Here is a 15,896-nt window from a genome sequence, read left to right on the forward strand (position 1 = left end):
AACTGTAACCATGATTTCTGTGGGAAATCTGCCAGCAGTAAAACAATTTGTGCCACACAAATGCCCGGCATTTTGGCGTCTTTCGTTTCTCTCGTTCTCTTAGCTACTGTGCTTGCCTTGACTTGCTGCTCAAGGGACATGTTTGTACAAGATAATTTTTTCTTTTTCAAACGACCAAGGTATTTCGCCTTGTCCCTGGACATGCCTGGAAGCGAATGTGAGCACAGAAAAGAACAAGCAAACTCACCGCCGCAGCCTGGCTTCAACAGGAAGCCAGGCAACCTTTGTTGGGACGGGGGCGGGGCCGGACACGCGACCGGAGCTTCCCAGGAGGCAGGCTGCAGTGGCTGGCGCATGGCTCCGGTGCATAGAGAGGAGAGCCCTGAGTGCAGCCGGCGTCCGCCCGGGAAGCCAAGGAGCGGAGTGCCTGTGTCCCTGTGCCCGTTTACGTCGGAGTGAGCAGCCCGGAGCGGGACGAGTAGAAGTCCGGGTGAGTGGGGCTCCGTGCTTGCGTGTCTGTGTGTATGCAGGGGGTGCAGGTGGGGGTGGGGGGCGGCAGTGTGTATGTGTGTGTGCGCCTGTGTGTGTGTGCGTGCGTGCGTGCATGCAGAGGGGTGGGGGCTGCCTGTGTCTGTGAGAGCCAGGGCTTTTTACCGCGCATGCGCAGCAATCAGACGCGCGCTCCCGAGGTGAAATCCGACACTGGGAAAGCTCGTGACACTTTGGTGTCCACTCTCCCAAATACGGATAGCATTAGTTGGCGAGCTGACAGCATTCATGCTTCGCATGAATGCTAACGTCAGCTCGCCCTAAAAAGTACATATTGTAGGCTGCTGAAAATGGAGCCTGCTGTAAACAGCAGCTCAAGGGTCACATCTACCTCTTGTCTCTATGCCTGTTTATAAGCTTGTATGCCTTTACCATGCAGATGCCTTTTCCGCGCATGCTTTTACCACACAAGGTAAATATTATTTATATATATATAAATATATATATGTGTTTGTATATATAATAATAAAAATGTAATTAGGATCTTAACTTATTTTTTTATTGAGTGAAATCCCCCAAACCCCCTTTTTCTTTTACATCTTATTCATAATCTGTCCTTACCCATCACTAAACCCTAAAATTACCCTTACCACTACCCACCCCATAATGCTAAAATAACCCTTACCACCATGTAACACTACCCGTACATGTTGTAAAGGCTGTTTCCTGTTTATTATTGCTTTAGGGCGCCATTTTTCTGGCACAGATTTACAGCCTTGACCATATTATGTGGTTAAGTCACAAGACTACTAGTTCAAAATGATATTTTTTGCAGGATTTATTTGGCCAATAAATACATACTCTGTTAATACCCCTCTGTTTTTTGGGTTTTTTTTTAACGGAGAGCTTCATTTAACTACTGTTGTTTTGCATATGACCGTGCTGTAGCAAGTGCTTCCGTCAAGCGAGGGCCGAGAAAATGGGGAGGGTGCCTTAACGCGTTGTCTCCATGTTAATTTCCATATGAAGCTTAAGACACAGCTATAGCCCAAACTGCTGAACGGAATTACACCAAATTTAGCAAAAAAGGTAGCTCTTGGTTCAGAAAGCACTTTTTTAAATTGTGTAAATCCATTCAGTAGTTCCTGTGAAATGTCATACATTTCTGAGATACACAACTGGGGACGAGAGGATCCGCGAACCCTCCCGATCTCGTGCCTGCAATCTGATTGGCGGCCAACACTTCAAACCAGGAAGTGTTGACAGCCATCGTGTAACTCGGTTGAACCAAGTCACAAGAAAAAAGGTTAAAAAAGTGAAAAAACAAGAAAAGGAATCAGGTTAGAAACACCCTGACCCTCTAGGCCTGCTCAGGGGGGTCCCACAGTGACTCCCCAGGGCTAAAAGAAGCATTTTTAAAAAGAATTCGGCCGGATTTGCGGTGGATCCACGAATCCGGCCAAAAAGTTAAAAAAAGAAAGAAAGCGAAGCACAGGCTACCGCTGTCAGAATTGGCCAGGTGAGGACCCCAAGATTCCCAAGACATCGTTGTTGAAACAGTAAAACATGCAGGTACCTTAACTCTAGACTTCGCAGAGCCATTTCACTCAAGTTAGTTTCATTATGGCTCTGATGCCTGTGTTCTCCACAATTGCGGAATTCCAAGATGGCCGCCCGTTTTTGTGGAACAGGTTGCCGGTCTAGTAATGGAGCTGATTTCCAACCGCAGCTGTGCTCGTGCTCACTCTCATTGAGCGCTGCACACTTCAACTGAAGACTTTTTGAGATAGTAGCCTTTTGGGTTCTCGCTGCACTCAGTTCTCGGAGAATTCAGCATTTTTCGAGAGAGGTGTGCCAGGAAGAAGAGCAAAATACAGAATAGCAATTTCTATGAGTTTTGAGAGAGAGCTTGTGTATCTAGTGAGAATAATTCCGCATAAGCTCGTGAGTGCAGCAACGTCTGGAAGTGACAGAGACTCATATCCTTTGAACAACTCATTTCCAAGTAAGTCTCAAAAATTTCAGTTTGATTACAGCGACTATTGCAGAAAGACAATGTTTGTGGAAAGGAAGCAAGATTAGAAATTATCAAGTAGCGTTTCCTCCTTTCAGCGAATTATAGAAAGAACGACTTCATTAAGAGACATTTCACAAGTATTAGTCAGAGTAGCATAAAGTAACGCTTGTTGAGGCAAAAAGAGTTAAGACTTTGGACTTTGACACCTAATTGAGTATTCATTACTGGAATAGTCTAACTGTACATCTTCCAGGATTAATGGACGTTCATTATTATTTGATTTGCTCTCTTGCATTAGATTTATGAGTATTCCATTATTATTATCTGCTTATGCTATGCTCTCTTGCATTTTATTTGTGAATAGTTCATTATTATTATCTGCTTAGGTTTTGCTCCCTTGCATTTCACTTGTGAATGTTCCATTATTATCTGACCTACACGTGTTTTTATTTGCATGTGTTTTACCATTATTATCTGCTTATGTTTTATCTCATGCATTTGAACTTGTGTTTTATTATTACTTGCTTGTGCATATATATATATATATTTTTTTTTTTTTTGGGGGGACAAAGGACCTACCGTGAGCAAGGCCGCAAGGCTGAAACGCGTTGGTGTGTCAGACTGGGCACTGAATAAACCTTAAACCCAAGTTGCTGTGTGCGGCGTCCTTTGTCCAAAAATGTATTCTGGCCTCTGGTCTGGCCCAACGCCGGCACCCGCTGTTGAGCGATCCTGCCTTTTGACCACATTGCATCAAAAAAAAAAAATATATATATATAGTCTACATATATTAGGATTGACAAAACATATTGTATACCCACAAGCATTGTGAAATTAAACATATTAGAAACATGCGCTTACTCTTTTCTTTCTCTTCCATTTAACCAGACTGAGGCACAGCAACGCGAGGCCGGGTTTTTTTTGTGTGTGTGTGTGTGTGTGTGTGTGTGTGTGTGTGTGTGTGTGTTTTTCAAAAATGCAGATTTCCAAATTTTGTGAAGAACCCCACGGAAACCTTCTTATTGGCAAAATTCATTTAATGGCAGCATGCTGACAACAAACTTCGGAGAGGCACCACAAATCTGTCAGAGCCAGACGCGTTTCAGGACGGGTGTCCTTTCTTCTGAGGCTTCTTCTGAGGCTACTGGGGGAAAGCGTTATCTGGCACACCTTGCTGTAAATCACCTCCCCGCCCCAGTGGGCATGGCTCGCAGCATTGTGGGAGATGCAGTCCGTGCCGTCTTACCACAGTGGGTGCTCTTTCCCAAGCGCAAATGTCAAAAATAAAGGCATGCTTCTTCGAGGGTTTGATGTCCTGCTTTGTTGTTACCATCTGCGCGAGCCAAGCACCACTCTGCAAGGTGCCGGCTCGAGTCCGCTCCAAATCACAGCCACACTCCGTGGTGCAGCCATGGACCCGCTAACTACAGCAGGGTGCTCTTCACACGGCCCGGAACGGCCGTTATAAATTCCAAAAATGCAGATTTCCCAATTTTGTGAAGAACCCCACGGAAACCATCTTATTGGCAAAATTCATTTAATGGCAGCATGCTGACAACAAACTTCGGAGAGGCACCACAAATCTGCCAAAGTCAGAGCCAGACGCGTTTCAGGACGGGTGTCCTTTCTTCAGTGGCTTCTTCTGAGGCTATGGGGAAAAAGCGTTATCTGGCACACCTTGCTGTAAATCACCTCCCCGCCCCAGTGGGCGTGGCTCGCAGCATTGTGGGAGATGCAGTCCGTGCCATCTTACCACAGTGGGTGCTCTTTCCCAAGCGCAAATGTCAAAAATAAAGGCATGCTTCTTCGAGGGTTTGATGTCCTGCTTTGTTGTTACCATCTGCGCGAGCCAAGCACCACTCTGCAAGGTGCCGGCTCGAGTCCGCTCCAAATCACAGCCACACTCCGTGGTGCAGCCTTGGACCCGCTAACTACAGCAGGGTGCTCTTCACACGGCCCGGAACGGCCGTTATAAATTCCAAAAATGCAGATTTCCCAATTTTGTGAAGAACCCCACGGAAACCTTCTTATTGGCAAAATTCATTTAATGGCAGCATGCTGACAACAAACTTCGGAGAGGCACCACAAATCTGCCAAAGTCAGAGCCAGACGCGTTTCAGGACGGGTGTCCTTTCTTCAGTGGCTTCTTCTGAGGCTATGGGGAAAAAGCGTTATCTGGCACACCTTGCTGTAAATCACCTCCCCGCCCCAGTGGGCGTGGCTCGCAGCATTGTGGGAGATGCAGTCCGTGCCGTCTTACCACAGTGGGTGCTCTTTCCCAAGCGCAAATGTCAAAAATAAAGGCATGCTTCTTCGAGGGTTTGATGTCCTGCTTTGTTGTTACCATCTTTGGCAGATTTGTGGTGCCTCTCCGAAGTTTGTTGTCAGCATGCTGCCATTAAATGAATTTTGCCAATAAGAAGGTTTCCGTGGGGTTCTTCACAAAATTTGGAAATCTGCATTTTTGGAATTTATAACGGCCGTTCCGGGCCGTGTGAAGAGCACCCTGCTGTAGTTAGCGGGTCCAAGGCTGCACCACGGAGTGTGGCTGTGATTTGGAGCGGACTCGAGCCGGCACCTTGCAGAGTGGTGCTTGGCTCGCGCAGATGGTAACAACAAAGCAGGACATCAAACCCTCGAAGAAGCATGCCTTTATTTTTGACATTTGCGCTTGGGAAAGAGCACCCACTGTGGTAAGACGGCACGGACTGCATCTCCCACAATGCTGCGAGCCACGCCCACTGGGGCGGGGAGGTGATTTACAGCAAGGTGTGCCAGATAACGCTTTTTCCCCATAGCCTCAGAAGAAGCCACTGAAGAAAGGACACCCGTCCTGAAACGTGTCTGGCTCTGACTTTGGCAGATTTGTGGTGCCTCTCCGAAGTTTGTTGTCAGCATGCTGCCATTAAATGAATTTTGCCAATAAGAAGGTTTCCGTGGGGTTCTTCACAAAATTTGGAAATCTGCATTTTTGGAATTTATAACGGCCGTTCCGGGCCGTGTGAAGAGCACCCTGCTGTAGTTAGCGGGTCCATGGCTGCACCACGGAGTGTGGCTGTGATTTGGAGCGGACTCGAGCCGGCACCTTGCAGAGTGGTGCTTGGCTCGCGCAGATGGTAACAACAAAGCAGGACATCAAACCCTCGAAGAAGCATGCCTTTATTTTTGACATTTGCGCTTGGGAAAGAGCACCCACTGTGGTAAGACGGCACGGACTGCATCTCCCACAATGCTGCGAGCCACGCCCACTGGGGCGGGGAGGTGATTTACAGCAAGGTGTGCCAGATAACGCTTTTTCCCCATAGCCTCAGAAGAAGCCACTGAAGAAAGGACACCCGTCCTGAAACGCGTCTGGCTCTGACTTTGGCAGATTTGTGGTGCCTCTCCGAAGTTTGTTGTCAGCATGCTGCCATTAAATGAATTTTGCCAATAAGAAGGTTTCCGTGGGGTTCTTCACAAAATTTGGAAATCTGCATTTTTGGAATTTATAACGGCCGTTCCGGGCCGTGTGAAGAGCACCCTGCTGTAGTTAGCGGGTCCAAGGCTGCACCACGGAGTGTGGCTGTGATTTGGAGCGGACTCGAGCCAGCACCTTGCAGAGTGGTGCTTGGCTCGCGCAGATGGTAACAACAAAGCAGGACATCAAACCCTCGAAGAAGCATGCCTTTATTTTTGACATTTGCGCTTGGGAAAGAGCACCCACTGTGGTAAGACGGCACGGACTGCATCTCCCACAATGCTGCGAGCCACGCCCACTGGGGCGGGGAGGTGATTTACAGCAAGGTGTGCCAGATAACGCTTTTTCCCCATAGCCTCAGAAGAAGCCACTGAAGAAAGGACACCCGTCCTGAAACGCGTCTGGCTCTGACTTTGGCAGATTTGTGGTGCCTCTCCGAAGTTTGTTGTCAGCATGCTGCCATTAAATGAATTTTGCCAATAAGAAGGTTTCCGTGGGGTTCTTCACAAAATTTGTAAATCTGCATTTTTGGAATATATATATATATATATATATATATATATATATATATATATATATATATATATATATATATATATATATATATATATATACATACATACACCTACCTCGCGTTGCTGTGCCTCAGTCTGGTTAAATGGAAGAGAAAGAAAAGAGTAAGCGCATGTTTCTAATAAGTTTAATTTAACAATGCTTGTGGGTATACAATATGTTTTTGTCCATCCTAATATATGTAGACTATTGTCTATATGCGTCCCTTGTATTTGTTGCACAGCAACCAAATCGATAGGGTCTGTTCGGGTTGCAAAGTAAACCAACTCCTCCCACTTCCTGGTCTGCCATCCTGACACCAACTCTCCATCCTAATATATGTAGACTATTGTCTATATGCGTCCCTTGTATTTGTTGCGCAGCAACCAAATAGATAGGGTCTGTTCGATTAAAAACACATGAGCATTAAGCACGTGCTAATGTTGCAAAGTGAACCAACTCCCCCCCCCCCCTCTCGCCACCCACTTCCCGGTCTGCCATCCCGACACCAACTGTCCATCCTAATATATGTAGACGATTGTTTCTATGCGTCCTTTCTTAATGTTGCCGAGTGAACCAACTCCTCCCCCCTCCCTCCACCCACTTCCCGGTCTGACGCGCTTATGTTGCAAAGTGAACCAACTCCTCCCTCCACCCACTTTCCGGTCTGCCATCCTGACACCAACTGTCCATCTTAATCTATTTAGACTATTGTCTCTATGCGTCCTTTCTTAATGTTGCAAAATGAAACCACTCCTCCCCCTCCTCCCCCCAGTTCCCGGTCTGCCAACCTGACACCAACTGTCCATCCTAATATATGTAGACTATTGTCTATATGCGTCTCTTGTATTTGTTGCGCAGCAACCAAATCGATAGGGTCTGTTCGGGTTGCAAAGTGAACCAACGCCTTCCCCCTCCCTCCACCCACTTCCTGGTCTGCCATCCTGACACCAACTGTCCATCCTAATATATGTAGTATATTGTCTATATGCGTCCCTTGTATTTGTTGCGCAGCAACCAAATCAATAGGGTCTGTTCGTCCTTTAGATTAAAAACACGCACGTATTTGACACGCGCGTATTCAAATCCAACGTTGTTTATATATAAACACGCGCTATTCAAATTCAATGTTGTATTACAATTTCAAATCAATTGGTGAAGAACTTTCGTAGATTTAAGATTTTTATCAAACGCACATTGACATTTTTATGTGTCTGTTTGTGCTTTCGATTAAAAACATGCGCATATTCGACACACGGGTATTTGAATCCAACATTGTGTATATAAAAACACTTGCGTATTCAAATGCAACGTTGTGTCAAAATTTCAGAGCAATCGGTGAAGAACTTTCGGAGATTTGAGATTTTGAACAAACGAACAGTTACATATATATACTGTTCGTTTGTTCAAAATCTCAAATCTCCGAAAGTTCTTCACCGATTGCGCTGAAATTTTGACACAACGTTGCATTTGAATATGCGAGTGTTTTTATGTACACAACGTTGGATTCGAATACGCGTGTGTCGAATACGCTCGTAATTAATCGAAAGCACAAACAGACACATAAAAATGTCAATGATATGTATATGTGCTGTTATATTCCAGTTTCGTGAACAGCAGCCACGGACTCTTAAATGTTTTCAACACAGTGATTTATTTAGCAGACAAGTCAACCAACTCGACGCTTTTCGGGACCAACTCCTTTGTTCACGAGTGCTGTGGTAACGTCTAATTTGCATTTAAATAAACATGTGATCTATTTTTGAAAGTCAGTTAAAACAGACTACAAATAGTCAGAGTTACTTCACTCCATCTATATACATATCGTGTTGGCTTGTTGCATTAATAAATAATTCTCAAATTGATTTAAGGAGCACAATGTAATCAGTTGTGATTTAACACACCGCCATAGATGTATTTCATATTGTGACAATTGATTATTGGCAAATGTAGCCTATCGGATCTATGCAGATGGATTTCGCATAAGTCGGCAATGAACAGAAAAATTTAATTAATCGTCACCGTTATCAAGTCATTCATTTTAACGCTGTCATACAGCATTGAAGCATATTTCCGATACGTTTTCTGTAACTAAACAGCTATTTAGCCCCAGTGGATATGCAGTTCACCAACTGATTAATCCCAAGTGGGCATGCTGTTCATCCGAAAATTGACATCACCGAACATATCACTATGTACAATCATGCCCCTGTGGGCAAACCAAATCAAAAGATACTTTTGCTCTTTAGCATTCTTCTGTGTAACAGCCAGTACATCTTCTGAAACAAAAACAAAATACATAAAATTAGTGTCAACATATAATCCTACCACAGTGCGTACATTTTAAAACCACAAGCTGTTCTTCCACAATAGCAGGACAACATTAATTTTTTCACATCTACATTTTAAATAAAATTTCATCATCAGATATGTTTGTTTCTTAAAAATAATGAAGAAGTCATGACAATATAATTAAGCACCATGTATCATGAATACATTTCTTCTAACCCAAATGCACTGCCAGTTCTTCATCGCAATTGTGCCCTATCGGTGCCAAAGTTCTGTACTGGATAATGAGTTTAGACTCAAGACATCGAAGATCTTGTGTTCTATTGCCTCCTCTCTCGTTCATTTTGACAGTATCTAAAACACAAAAGCTCAACAGGAAACCATTTTGGCCATGATGGCTTTGAAAATGTCGCGCACCTGGATACGGCTTGTCTCCATTTTTTATTGCGCGTATATGTTCTAACACCCTTTTCCATACCAAAAATTTACAAAGCACGCAATATACCATTGATTGCAAGAGAAGAGGTTAAACTTGAGTTTAAAAAGTTGAATGACGCAGGTATTATTGAGCCCATAGAAGCGTCTGAGTGAATTTCTCCGTTGGTGGTTGCCAGACGTGCCAACTGAAAAGTTTGCTAATGTGTTGATCTCAGAAATCTCAATGACAATATTATTGTAGACCAGTTTCCTCTCCTGAGAATAGATGAGATGCTTTCAATGACCAGAGGTTCAAAGTGGTTTCCTACGATCGACCTTTCCGCGGCATATCACCAAACTGAACATGATGACAGATTAGGAAATGTTTTAAAGGTCTTGATGTCCAAAGGTTTAACTGGTGAAATTTCTAAATGCACGTATGCTGAACGCAGTGTAACATATTTAGGCTATGAAGTAAGTTCTGAAGGTATCAAACCCAAATTTAAACTTAACAATGCTATTGTGAATGCACCATCACCTAAATCCAAGGATGATTTGCGGTCATTTTTGGGCGTAGCAGAGTTCTACTCAAAGTTTGTTGAGAACTTCTCAGAGAAAACTCATCCTATGAGATTTCTTTTAAAGAATATGGTTAGTTTTGAATGGTCTTCTGAGTATCAACAAGCTTTTCTCTTAATAAAAGAAGCCATCAGCAAAGCCCCATGTTTACAAGGTTTTGCCCTGTTAGCTGACACATTTGTCACTACTGATGGAAGCTCAAAAGGGTTGGGTGCTGTGCTCACACAAATTGATGGTGATCATAAAGAGGTGGTAAATTGTCTTTGCTTCTAGGTCTTTATCTCCCTCAGAAGAAAAATACTCCGTAATCGAGAGAGAAACATTAGCCTGCGTGTGGGCATTAGAACACTTTAGAAAATATTTATGGGGCAGGCATTTTATTTTAAGACCTGATCATAAACCATTAACTAAACTTCTTACTACTGATGGTTTATCAAAGGCCACTTCTAGAATTGCTAGACTTTCAATGAGACTCCAAGATTTTTTGTACACTGTAAAGTATGTCCCCGGTGTTAAAAATAGAACTGCTGATTTTTTAAGCAGAATGGACTTACCTTTAATAGAGGTTGATAGTAATGCTTGGAATAGATTTTCTGTGGCAATGTTTCTCATGTGGATGTTTTTCAAGGTTGTATTGAGCGATTTGAATGGTCAAAAGCTCGATGTCAAATTCAGAGTTATTAATGGTTGGCATGATGTCGATACAAAGAATATTACAGAGGAACTCAGAGGATTCTGGGAGGTAAGAAATGAATTAAGTATTAATGGTCAATTTTTGTTGAGAGGAGATAAGGTAGTACCTCCCTTGTCTTCAAGAAAGAAAATTATCAGTTTAAGTCATGATGGTCATTCCAGGATCACACGCACCAAGCAGAGGCTCAAAGCTTAATATTGGTGGCCTGGAGCTGATGTTGCTGCTAAGTGATTTGTTAGAGAGTGTGTCAATTGCGAAATTGCAGACAAATCTCATAAAATTCCTAATCCTCCTTCTTTTCCTTTGCATTGTCCAATTCTCCTTGGCAGGAGATTGCTTTAGATGTCATGGGTCCTATCTCTTGGTAGGATGGTTCCACTAAATACATTATTGTTCTAGTGGATGTATTTTCAAAATGGTTTGAGTTAAGTTTTGAAGAAAGTATTAATTCAACCTCTGTTATAACATTTTTAGATTCTGTGTTTCTTAGGGAAGGTTTTCCTGCGTATATCCTCACTGATAATGGGGTCCAATTTAAATCTAATGAAATGGTACAGTATTTACGCTCTACTGGGATTGAACAATAATTTACTGCACTTTATAACCCCAATGGAAATAGTGTTGTAGAAAGAATTAACAGAACTATCAAAGGTATTATTCAACTCTCTAGCCAGTCTATTTTGTCTTGGGAAAATGAATTGATGAAAAGTACTTGGTCTTACAGAGTGACTAGTCATCCTTCTTTAGGTTGCAGTCCTTTTTCCATCATGTGGGGTAGGATTCCGTTTTCAAAAGGGAATCCTAGTTGGATAAACAGAAGTAAATGTGTTCATTCTGATTGGGATGATAATAAACACCACATTTAAATGTCTCAATCTAAGAATGAGGCTTATTTCGACATGAAACATGGCAGCAAACCTTGTGATCTTTCTTTTGGTCACTAGGTCAGTGTTAAGCTTGCTAAAAAAGCTCCTAAAGGGATTAGCAGGTTTAGTGAACCTCACCAAGTTATTAAAATAAACAATAATACTGTAGTTCTTGATAATGGTGAATTTTGGCTTATGAACCATTTGGCTATTAGTAAAAATGTAACTCTAGATTTAGTTGATGTGCCTACTCAAAAACAGTTTAGCTGGATTGTAATTTGTGTTCTAGTTCCACTTGTTCTCAAACATCTGCCAAACATGTTTCTCTACAAAGTTCTAATGACTTTATTTCAGGTACTTAAACTGCTGCACAAGACAATTGTCAACCTACTTCTGATGATGGAGTTGCTTCTAATTTTCAGGTGTTCCTCAAGATTTGTCTCAACCTGGTCCTATTGAAACTTCTTAGTCTTTCGAGGGTTGTTCGACATTTGATGATCTAAAGACCTCTAGTGGCAGGATCATTAAGACCATCTAGTTTTAATGATTTTGTGTGAATAATGTTTTTTTTTTGTTTGTTATTTTAAAGGGGAAGGATGTGTAGTATTTGTGTTAGCATAGTAATTGTGTTAGTATTACTGGTAAGTGTGTAGTACATAATATGTATTAGTTTGTACATTCTTTGTTCCACATTCCTGTCTTGTAATTGGAACCTTGTGGGTAGATTCTGCATGGCTCTTGAAGAGACAACATCATGTCCTGTGGTTGGAATAAATTATATTATTTCTACACATCTACTTCTGAGTTTCCTTGGATGTTACTACACACCGCTAACAAATTAATTTTGTTTTTATTCTCTAATCCACTAACATTCTACAAATGTGAATCACTTGGCCTGCACCACAATGGATTTAAAATTAATTAAAGCAGCCGGTACACTTCTGCAAATTAGAAGTGCCACTTCGCCATAAGCAATAACTAAATCACTCAACTTCTTCAAACAATCGATCTACCACCCAGAACATAGTTTAAACTATATATCATCATACACCAAACCTTACATATCATTCCACCACTGTAACAACACAGCAAAACATAGTAATAAAAAAGTTACTTATCTCAGTAATAGCAGCATTTAAAAAAAGGAAGAGTGGCTTATTTATGGACTAGGAAGTTCTGAATCTAGATTGTTTCTGGTAGTGTTCTTTAAAGGTGGTGCAGTGGAGTGGCATTAAAAGTTATAATGCATAATGGTAGCCTCCGGTCTTGAAATTAAATCCTAGCTGCTTTACTTTCCCAGTCCGAGTAAATCCCGCCGCCCTATAGGCCTTGGCAAAGATCCAGCCACAGGCAGGTTTACAACGGAAAATGAATTTAGTGATCCAGTTTTCAAATATTGTCCCCTGTTAATATATAATAAATAAAACTGTTCAGGTGATATTTTGCTTCCAGTAACCTCTAGATAAACTGCCGTTCCCGTATAGCATCGTCTTCTGGTACTAAACATTCATCCTTTCTGGGTGACCAGAAACTTCCAGCTCTCTGCATTCTTCATTCCACTTTAGCACAACACTAATGCCTTGTTTCCAGCTCTGTGCATCCATGACTGGTGGGCAGACATCTCCAACTGTTGTTGTTTTTTTTCTCTAAACCTTCATTTGACACGGAGGCGATCTCTTCTGTTATCACTAACTATTCATTCTACCTAGTGACTATCATTATCCGTAATTTTGTTTTTTTTGCTAACTGTTACATTTTGGCACCTTTACAGATGCTTTCTGATTTGGAGGGCATCCACTTCTGGCAGCCTCCATCCTACAGATTACTCTGATATGTATTTATGTTGGGTCCTAACATCATATTGTTTCTTAATAGCCCTCATCACTTGAAGAACTAGTTCTTCTAAGCCAGGGCGGCCCATTTCTGGAACATTAGCTTCGAGGTGTACGTTCCTACTTTCACCTCGACCAGCTGAGTATTTAGTGGCAGCTTCATGGTTGCGAAGGCTGGCGTGCCAGTGGTGGTCCATAAGTCCATTCATTGTGACGTCACTTGGGCACGAGGCCCTGTGTCGCATCACTTTCGGCTTGGAATTATGGGCAGTGTTATTGGCTGCCTTGGAAGACCTTGTGTGTGGTAGCAGTCACTTGTACCTGCGACAATCTGGTAACATTGATGTATGTTGGTGGAGTGATTATGTTTTGAGAATTGCTGTGTTTAGGGAAAAGAGAGGGATGTTTTGGAATAGCTGTATGAAGTGGAGGGGGTGTTACAACCAGGAGCCAGGGTGTTAAATAGGATTCCCAGCTTCTGACTGGTGGGATCGGATGTATGACGTTACAACGCATACTTTTACAACGACTACCATTACAACGAATTTTTTACAACGCAAAAACTTTTACAACGCATACCATTACAACGCAAGATTTTACAACGCAAGTACCTTTACAACGCATACCATTACAACGTAAATATTGGTAAGTATATAATATTTTTTTTAATATAAATTATTTTAAATTATTAAAATATAATTAAATTTTAATTAATTTAATTTAAATATAATTTTAATTTATTTTTACAAATTAACCCAAAACTGACCCTGAACCCTAAAAATATTTCTTTTAATTTAAATTTATTTAAATTATTAAAATATAATAAATTTTTATTTAATTACATTTAATTAATTTAATTTAAATATAATTTTATTTTATTTTTACAAATTAACCCTGTACCCCAAAAACCCAAAACTGTCACTGAACCCTAAAAATACCCCTTTACCCAAAAACCCAAAACTGACCCTCAACCCTAAAAATACCCCTTTACCCAAAAACTGAAAACTGACCCTGAACCCTAAAAATACCCCTTTACCCAAAAACTGAAAACTGACCCTGAACCCTAAAAATACCCCTTTACCCAAAAACTGAAAACTGACCCTGAACCCTAAAAATACCCCTTTACCCAAAAACTGAAAACTGACCCTGAACCCTAAAAATACCCCTTTACCCAAAAACTGAAAACTGACCCTGAACCCTAAAAATACCCCTTTACCCAAAAACTGAAAACTTACCCTGAACCCTAAAAATACCCCTTTACCCAAAAACTGAAAACTGACCCTGAACCCTAAAAATACCCCTTTACCCAAAAACTGAAAACTGACCCTGAACCCTTAAAATGCCCCTTTACCCAAAAACTGAAAACTGACCCTGAACCCTAAAAATACCCCTTTACCCAAAAACTGAAAACTGACACTGAACCCTAAAAATACCCCTTTACCCAAAAACTGAAAACTGACCCTGAACCCTAAAAATACCCCTTTACCCAAAAACTGAAAACTGACCCTGAACCCTAAAAATACCCCTTTACCCAAAAACCCAAACATATATTTTAAAAATAATTATATACTTACCAATACTTACGTTGTAATGGTATGCGTTGTAAAGGTACTTGCGTTGTAAAATCCTGCGTTGTAATGGTGTGCGTTGTAAAAGTTTCGTTGTAATGGTAGTTCGTTGTAAAAGTTGCGTTGTAAAGGTTGTTTCCCGTGGGATCTTGCCTCTGAGGATCTTTTGCTGGACGACTGCAACTGTGTTGGAGGGGGGGGGTATGTAACAGCGGCACAAATCAGGGAGACCCTGTCAGGATCCCTGGATGCCATCAAAGGAGGGGAGTGACCTGTCACATTAGGGCCACCCTTTTAAGGCTCCGTTCTCTGCCTACCTCCAGCTCTTCTATCCCCGTTAGATGCGGGTGGGGGTATTGAACACAAGGAATGCATGTGAATGTGTTTTGTTTGTTCAGTCGTTACCTGATCGAGGAAATGTGTGAGTTATGTCAGTTTTTCTATGCAGTTCTATCCTAACATTTGTATGACTTGTAGGTGCCACGAGGCAGGTGCAGGGTTGGACATGAAAAGGCAATGGTGCAACTAAAGAGCCTGTGTGGGGGATCCTTTTCACTGCTGAGAGATATGAGGGAGTGGTAGTTGGGCAGGGTTAGGATATGAAGATGTAAATAGAAAAGGCATTTTAGACTCTAGCATATGTGAACTATTGGAGGTTTAAATATGTGCTACAGATCTCAAAGTAACCAAATGTCTTTTGCTGATCCCAACCATTTTTAATGCACATCTGGACATAAAGATGATGGAAATACTCACATTATTTTCCACGCAGCTTCAGATGCTTTTCTTAAATTAAACTCCCCCCACCATTTACCTGCAGCATTCTTTGCTCACAATTCCAGACGCATAATTTTCATTTAGGATCTGGGGGCCAATGATGACCAATTGCATCACAGGTGATATAGGAGCCCCCGACACTGTACATGAAAAGGGCATTGCTATGGTATTTATGTATTATTACAAGGAATTCAACATTTTGTCTTTATTATTTTCGTAAGAATATTCACTAGGGAGGGCCTGGACCTAGTTGCAGCACGGGTGCAGAGCAGTACATACTCAATGAACTAGGTACTGAACAGGTTTGATAAAATAGTGCATTCAGGGAGGACATGATTAAGACTACATTATACATAGTA

General features: G+C 41.8%; 1 protein-coding gene across 2 annotated transcripts in view; it reads left to right on the plus strand.

Annotated features, from left to right (window-relative positions):
* The window catches only part of WDR11 (WD repeat domain 11), a 677,364-nt gene that overhangs the window by 494,032 nt on the left and 167,436 nt on the right, over positions 1-15,896 (plus strand). The window lies entirely within an intron of this gene.

Source organism: Lissotriton helveticus, chromosome 5_1 (assembly GCF_964261635.1).
Source record: "Lissotriton helveticus chromosome 5_1, aLisHel1.1, whole genome shotgun sequence".
Lineage (NCBI taxonomy): Eukaryota > Metazoa > Chordata > Amphibia > Caudata > Salamandridae > Lissotriton > Lissotriton helveticus.